The following is a 14,947-nucleotide window of genomic DNA, read 5'->3' as shown; positions in this document are numbered from 1 at the left end:
TCAGAAACAGCAAAAAAGTGGATTTCCCAATCTTATCAAATTGTGTTGGTGATGGGCCGCTGCAGTATATTGATTAAAAAAAAATATTTTGCCCCCACTTAGACAGTTGTAATAATTCATCAGGATATGTGAGTCCATTCTACATACTTATCATTTGTAATACACACACACACACAATACCAAGCCAGCTCACGCTCACACTCCGGAAAAAGCTACTCTGGCAATTTGCCGCTGAGCCCTGCTGACATTTCTGCCTTCTCTGCAGGCCACCAGACTACAATTACAGATGGAGGCATTTCGGCTGTTATCTGAGAATAACATATGCATGAAGACACCAGCAGCGACTTCGAAACATGGAAACCGAAACCAGTCTCTCAGGGTCCTCTGTAAATTGCAGTTTGTCTTCAAATTGCACAGGACTCGAGAAAAAACAACAAAAAATAATTAGAACAATTGTTGACATTCCCACCAGAGTGAATGAAGTCAAGGTAACAAAGTTACTAATCAGATCCTTTTATTATCATCCCCCCAAAATGATCTTTTATGATCCCAGCAACCTCTCTCCTCTTATTCTCGCTTCTTCTATTTAAGTGATGCGTAAAAACACATTGTCTCTCACCCTTCATTTATACACAAACACACAAATACACAAATGTACAAATTCCCTTGCATATTCCCCGAACGCTTGCAGTTGCAAACAAAGCTGTTGAAAGAAAATTGAATTCTTAACATTACAGTTTAAATTCTCAGTTATACTTTCGCTAAATCTCTTTGTTGATGACACACTATATGAGTAAGAGTGTGTGTGTGTGTGTGTTTTACGACTGTGTAGGCTATTAGCTCTGAGCCCCAGTGAGTCTGTTTCTTCATTTCAACTAATTTTAGTTTTTACTGCACACTAATGGACTATTATGAAACACACACACAAACACACATAATAGTCACATAGTTGAAGTGGGCATGCGTGTATGTATGTATATGTGTGTGTGGGTCTTCTTTTTTCTTTCAAATCATCGGTTTCAAGCAGTGAGGATAAATTGGTTTTAAGTGAATATACAAAATGAGTCTCTACCAAACTCATTCAATCAGATTTTTACATTTCCCAAGAGCAATTAGCTCACAACAAGAGCCACCTCACAAATCCCAGACTACAACTGCAGGGCAGAAATTAAATGTTCAATTAGTATTGGAGTGTACAGATTAAGTGAGTGGAAATGTAAACATCATTGCCTGATAATGAGTGACATATTCTTTACTGCTCACACTTCCACTAGAAAGGTTTTTTTTTTTTTTTATTTGAAAATCAGCTTCACTTGAGAAAGTTGGTGGAAGCATTTATTCATTCATTCATCTCCTACCACGACCACACTCTGGGTTCTGCTCACCACTATGCCACCGTGCAAGGATGTGGGACAATATAAAATCCATTACACCACTTAGGGAAGACCACACCAAAAATAAGCAATGTTTACTTTCAACTATGCTAGACTACCCTCAGAGATATAAATGAAAATACCAGCACCTTCCATATGTCTGTTGTGTTTTTATAAAGACTGGGGAAAACAAAGTAAAAACACAAAAATAAATAAAAATAGGATTGTTCTGTCCATAGTCTCTAAGCTCAAAGCTCCCAAATCAACGCATTCAATCTTGCTTGCGTAATCCATTCACAAGCAATAATGGGCATGCTGCAATTGTGTTGTTATGGCAGCAGGACAAGATTGATAATGGCAGCAGACTCTCTCTGCATTAGATCCAGTAAAAGTCTGATGCAGAGAGAGTGAGATTAGAACTAAATACATCTCTAGACTTGTTTGAATTTACTTTACTGAAAGTTTGTCTAATAAACTGATAGCGTGAGCTAAAATAACATGGACTTAGATTTTTCTGATGAACCCTGAGCAGAAAACAAAATTTTTATCAGCTCATCCCTCTAAATAAAATCATACAGAGCATTATGAACCTGCACCACGAGGACAAAAAGAGCAAGGAGAAAAAAAATCTTAATCCCTTTTAATTCTTTGCTTTAGCTGAAAACATATTAGCTGTGTCCCATTTCAGGGCCACATCCTGGGCTGCTTTTGAAGACCAGTTGTTTAACAGTGGCAGAACTAGGGTGTTTAAAGACTCCCTCATATCCAACTCAAATTACTGTGCTTAAAGAAAAAAATATGTCAGGAAACAATGAGGGGACACACGCTTTGGTTGCAAAGGTAATGGCAGACACAGTTGGTGATGCAAAGCCAAGAATTCCCATAGAAGTCTTAGCCTGGTTAACCATTTGTCATCTGCGACATTACGAATGACTGCACCCATACCAAAATCCAACGCACTTCTATGAAAGATGAGCGCGCTGGATTGTGACACAGCAACTGACCTTTTCCTGGTTAACACCTCAAACCATAACAAATAAAGTTTTTGCAGACATGATTTAATTCAAATATAGTCCTTGATCCCAAAGTTTTCTTTGTCACAAACACAAACTGGAAAATCTGTATGAAACAATGTGAAACGTTAGAAAACAGAAAGGGTGCAGCCATGAACATGGCTTGGCTTTTAGTGTCACACAGTGCACTCAGTCTTCCAACCTCAACAACCATACAGCTAGTTGTTCCTCAGCCCTCTAATAGAACCCATAGCGGTGTCTCTTGAAATTGTGCCGCTACCAAGTCAGACCGCCATTTGTTGCTATGGTTACTATACTAATTTCTTGGTGGGGCTTGGAAACATTATGACTCTGGTAAAAATCACTTGTTCTTCAAGGTTAGCCAATGTTTGTTGCTGTGGTTACGTATGGTTAACTTTGGTGAACAGCCATCACTTATAGAAACAATACGCCATGCATTTGTGTAAGGCTGACACATCCATCCAGCCTAACCTCCTCCTGACATGGACCTTGTTGTTCTATGGAGCACTTTGCTGTGCTTTTGTCATAATTACTCTGACCACTACATGTAACTAACCAGTGGAAGTGAAAATTTTCAACTCCGAATGTGAAATCCCTCCATTGTTTATAACTTTTTGCCTCATAATTGCTTCATTACAAGCTCCAGCCACTCATAAACTAGTAATTTGATCAACAACAAGATATTGACCCAAATACCCCGAGGACACTACAATGATAACCTGTATCGACAATTGATAGATGGATAGTGTGGCTACGCGCCATGGTTACATCCCATCAGGCCAGATGACATCGACCTAAATTTGTGATATTTAGGAGTTATGTTTATTGGATTCAGGGTCAACAATTTATGGCCTGGAAGCAACTTTAAAAGATATTGAAGGCCATTTAAAATGGGAAAACTGACTGTAACCTTTAAATAAAAGTATGTGAACTGAAGAAATTACATTGAGGGTTTTAACAAGAATGTCATGCTGACTTTTGTGAGCATGGATGTAACAGGGTTTGTAGGATTATTTCCTTTCATTTACCCTGTGGGTATAAAGTGATTGACACTCAGCAGAGTGTTTCTTAATCCACTTACTGATATGAAAATGCTCAACATAGGTACAATGAAATGATGATGAAACAGAGACTCTGACAAAAATAAATTAGTATTTCATGTTTGGTGCTATGGATTATTGAGCTCAGGCAATTTTCAATCAGTGGCAACTGTTTTTCACACATTAGTAGAATAAATGACTCTCATCTGAGGCTAGAAAAAAAATTATCTTGATTTCTGTGCTTGCACAAACACCAGCAGGAACGATAAGCAACAGACCTGAAACTGCACATTAACACAAATGCTGACCAGAGTTAATAACTTAAAAAAATAAAAAATAATAAAAAATCTCATCAAGTCAGGTCACAGCTCAAATCTTTCTAATAGGCTGCATAAAAATGATCACATAAACTGCCATCAAAAATGTTAATTGCATTTTCTAATTTGTTCTAATCTGCATTGTTAGTAATTAAAACACCGGTTTAATCATAATTAACCTATTATTCCAAAATGAGCTAAATGTAATTAGATTGTTTATGTTTAGTGAATAAAATTATGTATGCACTGCTCTTTTCAATAAAAAAAAAAAATAAATAAAAAACCCATGAACAGTCTCTCCAGATAACCTTTAAATTAGTTTTTCTACATTTATTACAAGCACTTCCTCCTTTCTTCAGGAGAAAGGGCCTCCATGATCCCGCTTGAAAACTGTGCCAACTGCATTGTGGGTTTATATTACATTTTTGATGTTTTGATAAAAAAAAAAAAATACTGATATTCATAAGAAAATATAATTGCAGTTTTAATTACCAAACACCACCTCAGAATAGTTTTATACCTCCTCTGTCAGGACTTGTTCTGAAGGTGTAGCAAGAGTTCACTGAGTACTGACTGTTTTCAGAGAGATCAAATAAAAATACAACCGATTTAAGTAAACACCCAGAGAAACCAAATCCTGCATGGTTGGTTGGTGGCTAAGGTGGATGTGGGAAATGGCCAAGAGCGGTTACAGAAGTCCTAATGGCTTATTTTAAGTGTTTAAGAGCATTAATAGATAGTGGTTTAGGTCATGTAACACAGAACGTAAACTGAAATAGCAAAACATGCCACCAGTGTTAAAATTTCATTCATCTTCCACAACTTACAGTGTCTGTTTCTGGGTCACAGATGTGCTGGCAGTGTTAAAATAACACAAAATCATAAGAGACCAGAAAGACCAAAAAGTTCGGTTGCAAATGTGGAAATAAAAGTGTGATTCAAAAGTCATACACCCAAGACAAGGGCTATAAAATGGACAGATCAAGCCTCTTAGTCCAACATACTATAGCCACAGTCCATCAAGCTGACATCTACTCCAAACCATATAACCTGTTTAGTAGTAACATCTGCTCACTCAGCACAGGGTTTATCACTCCAGTCAAGTCGAAAATATTGGTATATTATACTTCTGAAAATAATACAGTCCAGTGCACTGAAAAACATGATTAAGATTAAAATTGAAATTCCTCAATTTGTCAGACAGTGTTGGAATTACAATTGTTCCAGCAGCACAGAATGAAAAGCAAAGCAAACATATACAGAAGGGGTGGGTGTAAAAGTAGAAGGAAGGGAGAACGTGAAATAAATAAAAAGTAATTAGTTAGGGGAATAGGGTTTGTTTACAGTTGTTTGTAGGTTATTTCCAGATGTGTATATGTATGTGGTCTACTGAGAACAGTGCAAGTTGTATAGTTTTATAGCTGCAGGCAGGAATGATTTGCAGTAATGCTCTGTTTCACACTTGGGGTGGAGCAGCCTCCCGCTGAAAGACTTTGCAGACCAGTGAGTAAGCCCTGCAGGGAGTGAGAGTCCATCTTCATCACAGATTTGAGCTCCCCTCACCATCTCCAGTTTGCATCCATGCACAGAGCTGGCTTCTCTGACCAGTTTGTCCAGTCTCTTCCTGTCAGCAGCTGGGATGCTGCTCTCCTCGTATGCCACTCTGAAAGATGGCTGATGCCACAGCTCAGTCCAAAAAGGTCTTCAGGACTGTCCATGCACTACGAAAGACCAGAGTCTGCTCAGCTGCTGAAACCACTGAATATACAAGGAAATGGTCTGAATTATTAAAACCATTATTCAAAACAGTTTATTTGGTTGTACAAGTCTTTGCGTTGACTGAAGAATCAAATCAAAAGAAACAATAAAACTTGGGAGACAATATCCTCAGCCATTCATTGTTAGTTTAAAGATTAAAAGCTTGCTATGTTTTAGAGAGAGCACGGTCTGGTCGAACGCACAAAAAAAGTTCACGCTGACATCAGTGATCACGAAGCGAGAGAGCGAGAGATGATAATTTTTGAGAAGCTGCTTCTCTTTTTACAGTTCTGTTGTGCTTCCATAAGAGTGTGTGTTTTTGTGTTGTGATTTTTTTGTCTCCCTCTTGTCTCTCACTTGACTTGTCAGCTCCTGCACTTTACCGCTAAAAGCCTTTGTTAAACCAAAACAAACGCCAGCTCTGGAAACCATGCTGTCTGATAGTTGAAGGTAAACACATTGTGGGTGTTTTGCACAAGGAAGAAACAACATCTTTTTTTTTGTCTTGGCGACAGAAAAGCAGACGCCTGGCACAGAGGCAGACACTAGCACTGCCACACTCTGTCTCTGAGACAACTTTTCATCAAAACACTAGTCACTAATAGCTCTTTTCTGTGCCAGCTAGCCTGAGCCACGAGGGATCAGTATGTGTGCAGGTGTTTCGTCTCTGCGACTTGAAAGTAACAGCACTGCCACCTTCAGGGACCTTTTCCATTACAGCTAATGGGGCAGGATGGATGGTGGTTAATGAGCCTGTGGACAGGCGACACTCACCACCCTTTACCCAAACAGCGCTTTGTTTCCATCGATGATAACTGTTGAGGAAACTGACAATGTGGCTCACTTCTCTAGCACAGATTTTACTTACAGCGGTGACTCATTGGTTGTGGTAAGATGTAGGGACTAAAACGGTCACATTCATCGGCCTGTTATTGTACGTGGTTGTTTAACATAAATCTGAATTCTTTAAAATGTGCAGCCCTGATATGCCCAAGTTTCAGTGCATTTTTCAGTGACTCAGAGATGTCTGTTTCAGGACATGGCCTTCGTGCTTGAGAAAACATGAGCTGAAGGCCAAATGTAGAAATATTTCTAATATGAATTGTTTCCTAAAATATGCTGTGCATCAGAAAAAACTTGAAATTGATTTTTGTTTACACTCCATCTGTCCTTGAGATGTCTTTCATTCTTTGCTGGTTTGAACATTCATAATTTTGTGACGTTGCAACCTGAAGAAGTATTTAAATATGTGGCCTGCACAAGTTAGATAACAAGCTCAATGTCTTGTATGAATCATTTTGGCAATTGTGTTTTAGTCTGTTATCTGAATTTAAGCATCTTAAACGATGATTTTCACAAAGACCACACCATCAACGGAGTATGTATGAATGAAGTGGGATCAAAATCATCAACTGTGATCCCCCCTCATTCAAACCCTACCCTTACACTAACCCCAACCTTCTCATTCCCTTTAAACTTCAACTGAATTAATATGAAAAACACCAAATCTGCGCAAGTATTGTTGCACGTGCCAGAAGATAGTAATTTTCTACATGCCAGTGTTTGTTACCAGGGAATTTAGTTAAAGTGTGTTTGAAGTAGCATTTAATCTTAGTGTTTATATTGTCTTGAGCACTAAAGGATTCTTTTAAAACCCATAATTTCTCCCAGTTGACTACTAGAGTTTTGAAACTGTGAAGTTAACAGTTAAATTTCAAAGACGAGACTGCCAGCTATACAAGAGTGGTGCAAGAAGTAGAGAAGACATTATTTGCCAGTGCATTCTGTTTTTTTCAAAACGTGACTTTGCATAAATAGAAAGAAGAGAGATAAAGCTATAAAAAAAGAAGTAGGGCACCAACCAAGGGAAGACAGATGTATGTATAGAGATATGTGTATAGTGGGTGGTAATGATGTCATCACTGCCATTTCCGTGATATAGTTAGGGTTTCAATAGCACTGGATAGAGACTGTAGTGGAATTACAGAAAAAGGATAAGCCTTCATTACTTGAAAGAAATTGCCTTAGAATACAAATAGCATAAAATATGTTTACAAATGTGCATGTTTTCAGAAAGAAATTAGAGTTAAAGTCAAAAAGAGCCAGCCTTATATGTAGTTCAACAGTAGGTCAGCAGTCAATATTTAAAATATAGCATACACCCCGCGTCATATTGGCTTTTCTCAGATCGCTGAGCCTCACTGTTGCATTGGGTGCTTCATTACCTTAAACACACAATATTTATTTTGCCTCACACAAACTGCTCTGCTGAACGAAACACTCACTAGTGCACCAGATGTGAATTATTCCACGAGGAACAAGTTATCAGTCTTATCCTTTCCACCCACTGACAAGGTGAATCCATGTCAATGTATAACCATCTTCAGTTGTCTATCATAAAGCTATCAGCTGCAGGAAGAACTAAAAGTGCTGATTAAGAGGAACATAATTGAAGGGGCTTGGATCTTTGAAGCAAATGAGAACAATGCGGATGATTCTTGAACTGAACATCACAAAGACACAGATACCAGCAAGCAGCCTTTTTTAGTCTCTTCTGAACATCAGCCAATTCTCACATATCCCTGCTTTTATTATCACAGCATTAAAATCTGCGAAGCTGAAATCCTCCACCCTTCATCTATCCTAGTTTTGTTCCTCTGCTCCCCGTGTGATGGAGCGGCAGCTGAGCAGCCTGTTTCGGTGGCGGGCTGAATCATGAATGCTGACTAAGTCTCTTCCTGTTCCGCATTAAGAGCGTCAGATAAACGCATGTGTTAACCTTGTCTTCGGCATGATCCTTAGTGGTGCGAGGCAGAAGAAGTGCTCACACAGGCTGATAACAGTATAAATTATCTGAAATAACTTGTGTGGTTCCATTCTGTTTGTTTGTGGTTATAGCTTTGAACCGTGCCAGGCTCCTACAGGCGCTTTCAGATAACACCAGTAATGTATTGTTTATGGCACGGGGGCCTCGGGCAGACACAGTGATGGATTGAGCCGTTCTCTCTTCTTCTCACAATCCGTCTTCAAAGAAACCAATCGATCTGGAACAAAGAAGTGGGGGAGGGGGGGGGTATCACAACAAAAATAGACTTTCTGTATAGTGTTTGGATGCTGTGATGTGTTACTTTGTTGGATGCAATTCAGAGAATGAAATAAAAGTTTACCTTTTGGGGCGGAAAAGAGCAGAAGTATGTACACATTTTTAAATGAGTGAGTCATGGTCTATAAACAGTGGCATGGAAGCTTCAGAAATTAGTTGCAAGCGTGGTTCTGTTTAGAGTCCCTTTTGCAAAACTTACATTTCCCACAGTGAATAAACTCAGATGCCTTTTCTAGTAAAAACTAAGGTGTAGGTTCTATGTTGATTATGAGTAAAAATATCAAGTCTGCATAAAGACTGTATTCAGTAAATAAGCTGTCAGGACTCATGCGACTTTGTGATGTCTCATTTGCAATGTCTCAACCATGCCCCAAGTACCTACCTGCTGACACCAGAAAGCCAGAAAGAGGCTTGACTTGTTCATCGTGCAACATTAATCTTCTTACAGATCTCACCAGGTCAATAAAATGCTGTACAAGACTCAGATATATGGACTTTAACAACTGCTCAAAAGAATCTGTCAAATATTTTATAATATATATTTGATATTAAATCTATACCAAGTTATTTTGGAAACAGTTTATTTATGTATTAATTTCTGTAAAAGGTCTTTAGCTGTGCTCATATAAAGCAAATGTTAAGCCGATCGCGTTAAGGTTTATAACCACTTGATTCCATGGGAAAAATTATAAAGACTGTAATTATGCTTACACATCCCATTTACTTTATGTACTATGTGGTTGGCTGCCAAGGTCCCGTGCATTTGTGATACCAGGACTGGGATATCTATTTTACCACCTGATGAAAAGCTTTAAGGGTATGATGATGAAGATCTTTTTTTTTTTATTTTCTGACAGGCTAACATTGTTTTTGTTGCCCGGGATAGAAGTTCAAAACTCCCTCCAACCACCCCAGCAAAAGAAAACGCACAATTTACTGTGTATGTACTATAATGAAGCAAAAAGGGGTATCAGGCAGTGCATCTGATCAATCAGCTTACAGTTATTTTCTCTAAACAGTTGTAAACAGGTGACAAATTGAAGGAAAAGCTTGGGTCCGCCCAAGGGGGCTCCGAGGATTATTTAGGATGTTAAGTATTGTTTGATAATATTTCCTTAATTTGTTTAGAAGGCTTGGCAGATTCTACAAAGGGTTTTAGAAGGTTTTAGTCATTAAGACACTTCAAGAGGTTGTTGGGGTTCTTCTTTGAGGTTGCAGTGGTAAGTGAGAAAGTTTCATAGGTGGGACTTCAAGGAGATTTTGGGAAGTTTTGGAGGTTCTGTGGCTCATTAAGAAGGTTCTCCAGGCATGTTTGGAAATTTTAGTGGACTGGGTTGTAAAGATCCTTAAGGTTCAGAAGGAGGTTCAAAGGTGACAGTGGTCAGTGGTGGTTTTACAGCTCCAATCAATTTCTAGAAGTCCAATTAGTGATTCATGAGGTATTGGTGGATTTGGGGTCCTTTAGGTGGTTAATCACTGAACATTATTGGTCAATGTTAAATTTTACTCTACAGGTGTTAGATATTGAATTTAGTTGATTGTTTTATGCTCAGATTTCAATGCATTTTATGTAGCCCTGTCGTCCATGAAACAGACCTGGACCTGTACACCTTACCTCTAATTCCAAAATAGTACTCAGTGACATTGAGAAGCGGTGAAAGCTCATTGCTGTCAGCCCAGTAAACGCACACTGTGGTTCATCTGTCGCAGAGCTGCAGTTACAATGTTCACCTCTTGAGGGCAAAATGACTCCACATTAAAATAAAAATGATCACCATATGCCTCTTTCTCTCCTTTGCTTTCATTCCGTCAGATTTTTCCTTTCTTATTCCCTACCTTCGACCTGCATCTTTTGTTCTTTTTCTTTCCCTTTTTCTTGCTGTTGACCTCTCCATTTCTCTCCCCCTCTCCTCCTCTCCCTCTGTCTCCCTCTTCCTCTCTGTGGTGTGCCAACCAACAGTGTCACAGGCTTCACTGCTTTACCAGTTTCATCAAAAAGCTATTTAACAAACTGCAGACCCGGGCAGCCATGCCTGCAATGCCTCCACTGCGCCTTTATTTTCTGATCTCTCTCTACCTCTCAACTTCCTCTTTTTCTTTTTGTCTTTCAATCTGTCTTCCTTTCTTTTTCTATTGTTCCTTCCCTCTGCATGCCCACCTCTTTCTCTATTTCTTGATTTCTGTTTTTGTGTTTTGTGCTCTTTTCTGTATTTCTGCTTGCTCTCCACAATTTTTCACCTTTTCTCTTGTTTATCTCTCGCTTCCTCTTTTGCTGTCAAGTCAGTTAAATCTAATCTGTTGCCCTGAGAAGAAATCCATGTTTCCAGCCCCTATCCTTGAATGTTACGTTGCGTTTCATGGTGAATAATTAATAAAAACATAAATGTTATCAATAACAATAGAATGAAACATATTTGGCTGATGTAATACAGTTTGTGCAATCAATAGAGAACATGCAGACAAGTTATTTCACAGATACAGGAATATACTCAACAGGACTCCGAAAATTATGTTTTTTTTCCCCCTCGCCGAATCACATACGCAGCCCAAGCTACATTCACACAACTGAACTCACCTAAAAATCTGCACAGCAGTTACAGTGTGCAAGTGTTACCAGGACTGGGATATTTTTTACATGAAAAAAATGGATAAAAAAACCCCAAAATACAAAAAACAACAAAAAAAAAAAAGAATCCTAAAAAGTTTTCAATACGATGAAAGTATATCTACCTGTGACAGACAGAAAAACTTGTGCTCTACAGAGCAGTCTAAGCGTGAGTAAGCAAATGAGGTTTAATGAGGTTCAACATTCAATTTACTTTTCTGGGACAATGAAAAATGACATGCAATATTCCTTCATTAGTAATGTGCAGCTGCATGACAGCTGTAAAAATAATTCCAATATAAAGCAAATATAAATAGAAAATAGAAAACGAAACCTCTTGGGATTGTCCCCCTTATTATAAATATTTCCAATTAGCCTACTAAATAAAAAGGAACGTATTAATGGAGTATTTAATTCATTCAACGTTTATGGATTTTATTTTTTAATTTTATAAGTAATGAATCTGTGGCCACATCCCTGAATCCATGACCATATGCAGCTCAGTAATAGACAAATGTGGTTTCTTTTTTAAAGTGTGAAAGACTCTCAAGAATTCAATAAGTCACATGCTCTTTCACTCTCGCCTGCTCCAAAATGGCCCTTAAAGGAAAATTGTTTTTCCTTCAGGTCTCAATCCTTCTCCAACCCCTCCATTGAGTATTTTTTTTCCTTTCTGTTTTTTATTTAAACCGGTAGTTGGTGACGTGCTCTTTATTGACACAGTGGTTTGTTTGAGCTCAGTCTTCGCTGGCTGTGTGGTGCCAACATTTCCTTCTGCTTCAGGCTGTGCTCTCAGTTGTTTTCTGATCCATTTTTCTCACCCACACCTACTTAAGGCATTACAGTGAGCCAGAGCAGCATAGTCAATCTAGTCAGCAGTTCCTGACTCGTCACTTGCATTCATGTACATATGTAGACAGACCTACAAAGTAAAATACAGAGTGATATGGGAAAACTGATCTTCTTCGTAGCTCTGTGATATTATTAGTCTTTCGTTGCATTTTGAAATTCCTACGCCCTTGGAGGACTCCAATCCAGAATCCAGTCCAGATTGGTTCTCTTTTTCAAACTGTTTTACCTATTTCATATTGGTTTGGGTGCAGTTTATACCGACTATATTCTTAAGGAGAATACAGTGGTGTGTGTGTGTGTGTGTGTGTGTGTGCGTTAGTGGTTGGGATTGGGTCACTCCTGACTCTTTGGATGGCAGTAATTACTCAGCAGTGCTCTGTGGCGTGAACGCTTTGCTCCTGACTGTGCCAAGTGACGCTGCAATGTGTGAGCCCTTCCCTGCGACTGCGGCAGTGGAGAGGCCGTTGGTTGCTGGAGCTCACAAAACAAGATGCAGCTCTTATCACATGATTTCTAGCTGCATTCAACTTCAGGGATTAACGTATTAGCGCTGAATATAAAAATGAAAGATGACTGCCAGTGGATAATATAATTTAATATTATTGTTACTAAGAAGCTGAATATCAGAGATGAAGTAGTTGTTAGTGGATTTTGTTACTTGTATAATATGAATTTTGACTTTTGCATGCCTTTTTATGACACACAGAAACCCATCAAATGGAAGAAATGCGTCACACACAAACTTTCAGATATCAATGTCAAATGTGCAATTATTTCTTTGCAGCAGCGGTTGACAGAAACAGTTGAAGGTCTAATCGCTTGCCGGCTGCATATTTTTTAGCTATATCAGAGAAAGCTGCCTCACTTCTCATGTAACAGTAGACGATCAAACTTTCTATTATTTTCTGAGGACTCACAAGATATCCAATTACTCTTTCCACAACAATTCAGTTTGACAGTTCATTTACTGTAGATGGAGGATGTCTGGTGACTTATCGGTCTTCAGAAACGCTTCAGGTAGTTTAGGTGTTTTGAGCAGATGAAGTCTTGTCTCCTTCTGACTCTGGAGGGCTCGGATATTTGGATGTTTCACCCTTGGTGTCTTTTCCTCGTGCCTTTCTGGAAATGTGTTTATTTTTGTATGTGTGAGTGTGATGGGGAGGAGGGGCCGTTGTTCAGCAGGAGGTCTGAGATTGTGCTGACACAAGGGGGAAATGTCAGGGGCACAGACAGTCTGGACATCCTGGCTGACAGCAGGGTGCAGTCTGTTTTCGTTGCTCGTCAAAGTATCCTCTCTCTCTCTTCGCACTGAATCTCTTTATTCTGCTCTCCTCCCTCCCTCGCCTCTCTCATCCATCCCAAATTCCCATTCTCACACTTTTATCTCTAACTCTACCTCCTTTCCTTTCCTCGCCCCTCCCCTCCTCACCTACAGTACTGGCTTGAACTAAGCAGCACTGGCAGTAATAGACATTGAATTACAATTAATCCTGCCTCGCTCAATTTGCCAATAAGCTTCCTGCTGAGAAAAGAGATGGAAGGGAAGTAGGCAAAGGAGGCGGAGAAGAGAAAAGAGAGGAGATGAAAGTAGCTATGAGTGAAGATGGTGAGAAATGAACGGAAGAGACTGGAGTAAGAGGAAAATAGAGAAGATAGAGAAAGTACATTTAATAAACTTTTTACTATGCCAGAATTATGTAGTACAGTAATGCTTATTTGAATTTTGCTAGTAGGAGAGAGAAGGGAACAGCATGGGGAAAGCAAAGCAGTTTGAAAGCAATTCGGGTTTAATTCTCATTTTATGTGCGTAATGGAGCAAATCACAAAAACAGAGCGTTACTTGCTGAGATAATAAAGACAGAGGACATAAGTTGAGACGACAGCTAGTTTTAGAGAGCTAAACAAAGGTGGAAACAAAGATGTAATGCCTTTCTCCCTCCAGTGGGCTGGACTCCACTTGACTAAGTGATGTGGGCAGTTGCTAAAGCATCCACCAGTCGGCTGTGTGCAGGTTCGGGAACAGCTGGTATGGCATGCAATTGAGGAGCATACGTTTAAAAAATGGTGGGAGTTAGGAGATGTGAGAAGAGGAATAAGAAGAAGAGAAGACAGAGACATCTATTTCTGCTGCATGTGAGGCCTGAGCGCGCGTCCTCACTGGTCAGTCTCTTCCACTAAGCCAGTGGTTTCCTGTGGACAAAGCCTTTGGCTGGAGCAGAGAGGCAGAGCGCTTTGCTTTGTGGATGTTGAATTTGCAGCTTTAAACAGGTGGCACATTACTAGCTGGCATTTGGAGAGCAGTGCCGCAGGGCAGCTTTTGCAGGCTTCTGCATTTCCATGCTCCAGGCAAAGTTTCCTGGAATGGTGATGGGCTTTTTCCTGGATTTCACCTCCGTTGCTCTCTTGCGCTCAGGTCCTTTTTCTCGACGGAGCAGATCATGCTTTGTCTTCACATTGATTACACCCAGCTCTGTCTTCACATTCAGCTTTCAAATCATGCAGTTCTCCACAGAGCAGAAAGCAGGAGCGGGTTGAAATGTTACGGCTCTGTTGTTTTTCTATTATTATCAGTGTGTTCCTCTTTCCTGCTAGGCCACTTCTCTATATAAAGGAGGTTTTATGTGCTTGTTCGCTGTTATGTTCTTTTTGGGGCTGTTATGTCCATTATATAATACTCGTGCTCAATCATGTGTCATCTGGACCCAAGAGTGTGCTGGTTTTCATCCCAAGCAACATCAGCAGCAGCTGATTTCTCTGATTAGTACACCTTCAGCCAGAGGAGGAAGTAAAGCATGAAATCATCCCTGTAGTTGGCATGAAATGAAAATCTTCAGTGTTTTGGGTTTTTAATGAAATGCAGCTTTT

Source organism: Echeneis naucrates, chromosome 15 (assembly GCF_900963305.1).
Source record: "Echeneis naucrates chromosome 15, fEcheNa1.1, whole genome shotgun sequence".
Taxonomy (NCBI): Eukaryota; Metazoa; Chordata; class Actinopteri; order Carangiformes; family Echeneidae; genus Echeneis; species Echeneis naucrates.
The sequence above is the reverse complement of the archived record's forward strand: the minus strand, read 5'-3'. Positions refer to the sequence as shown.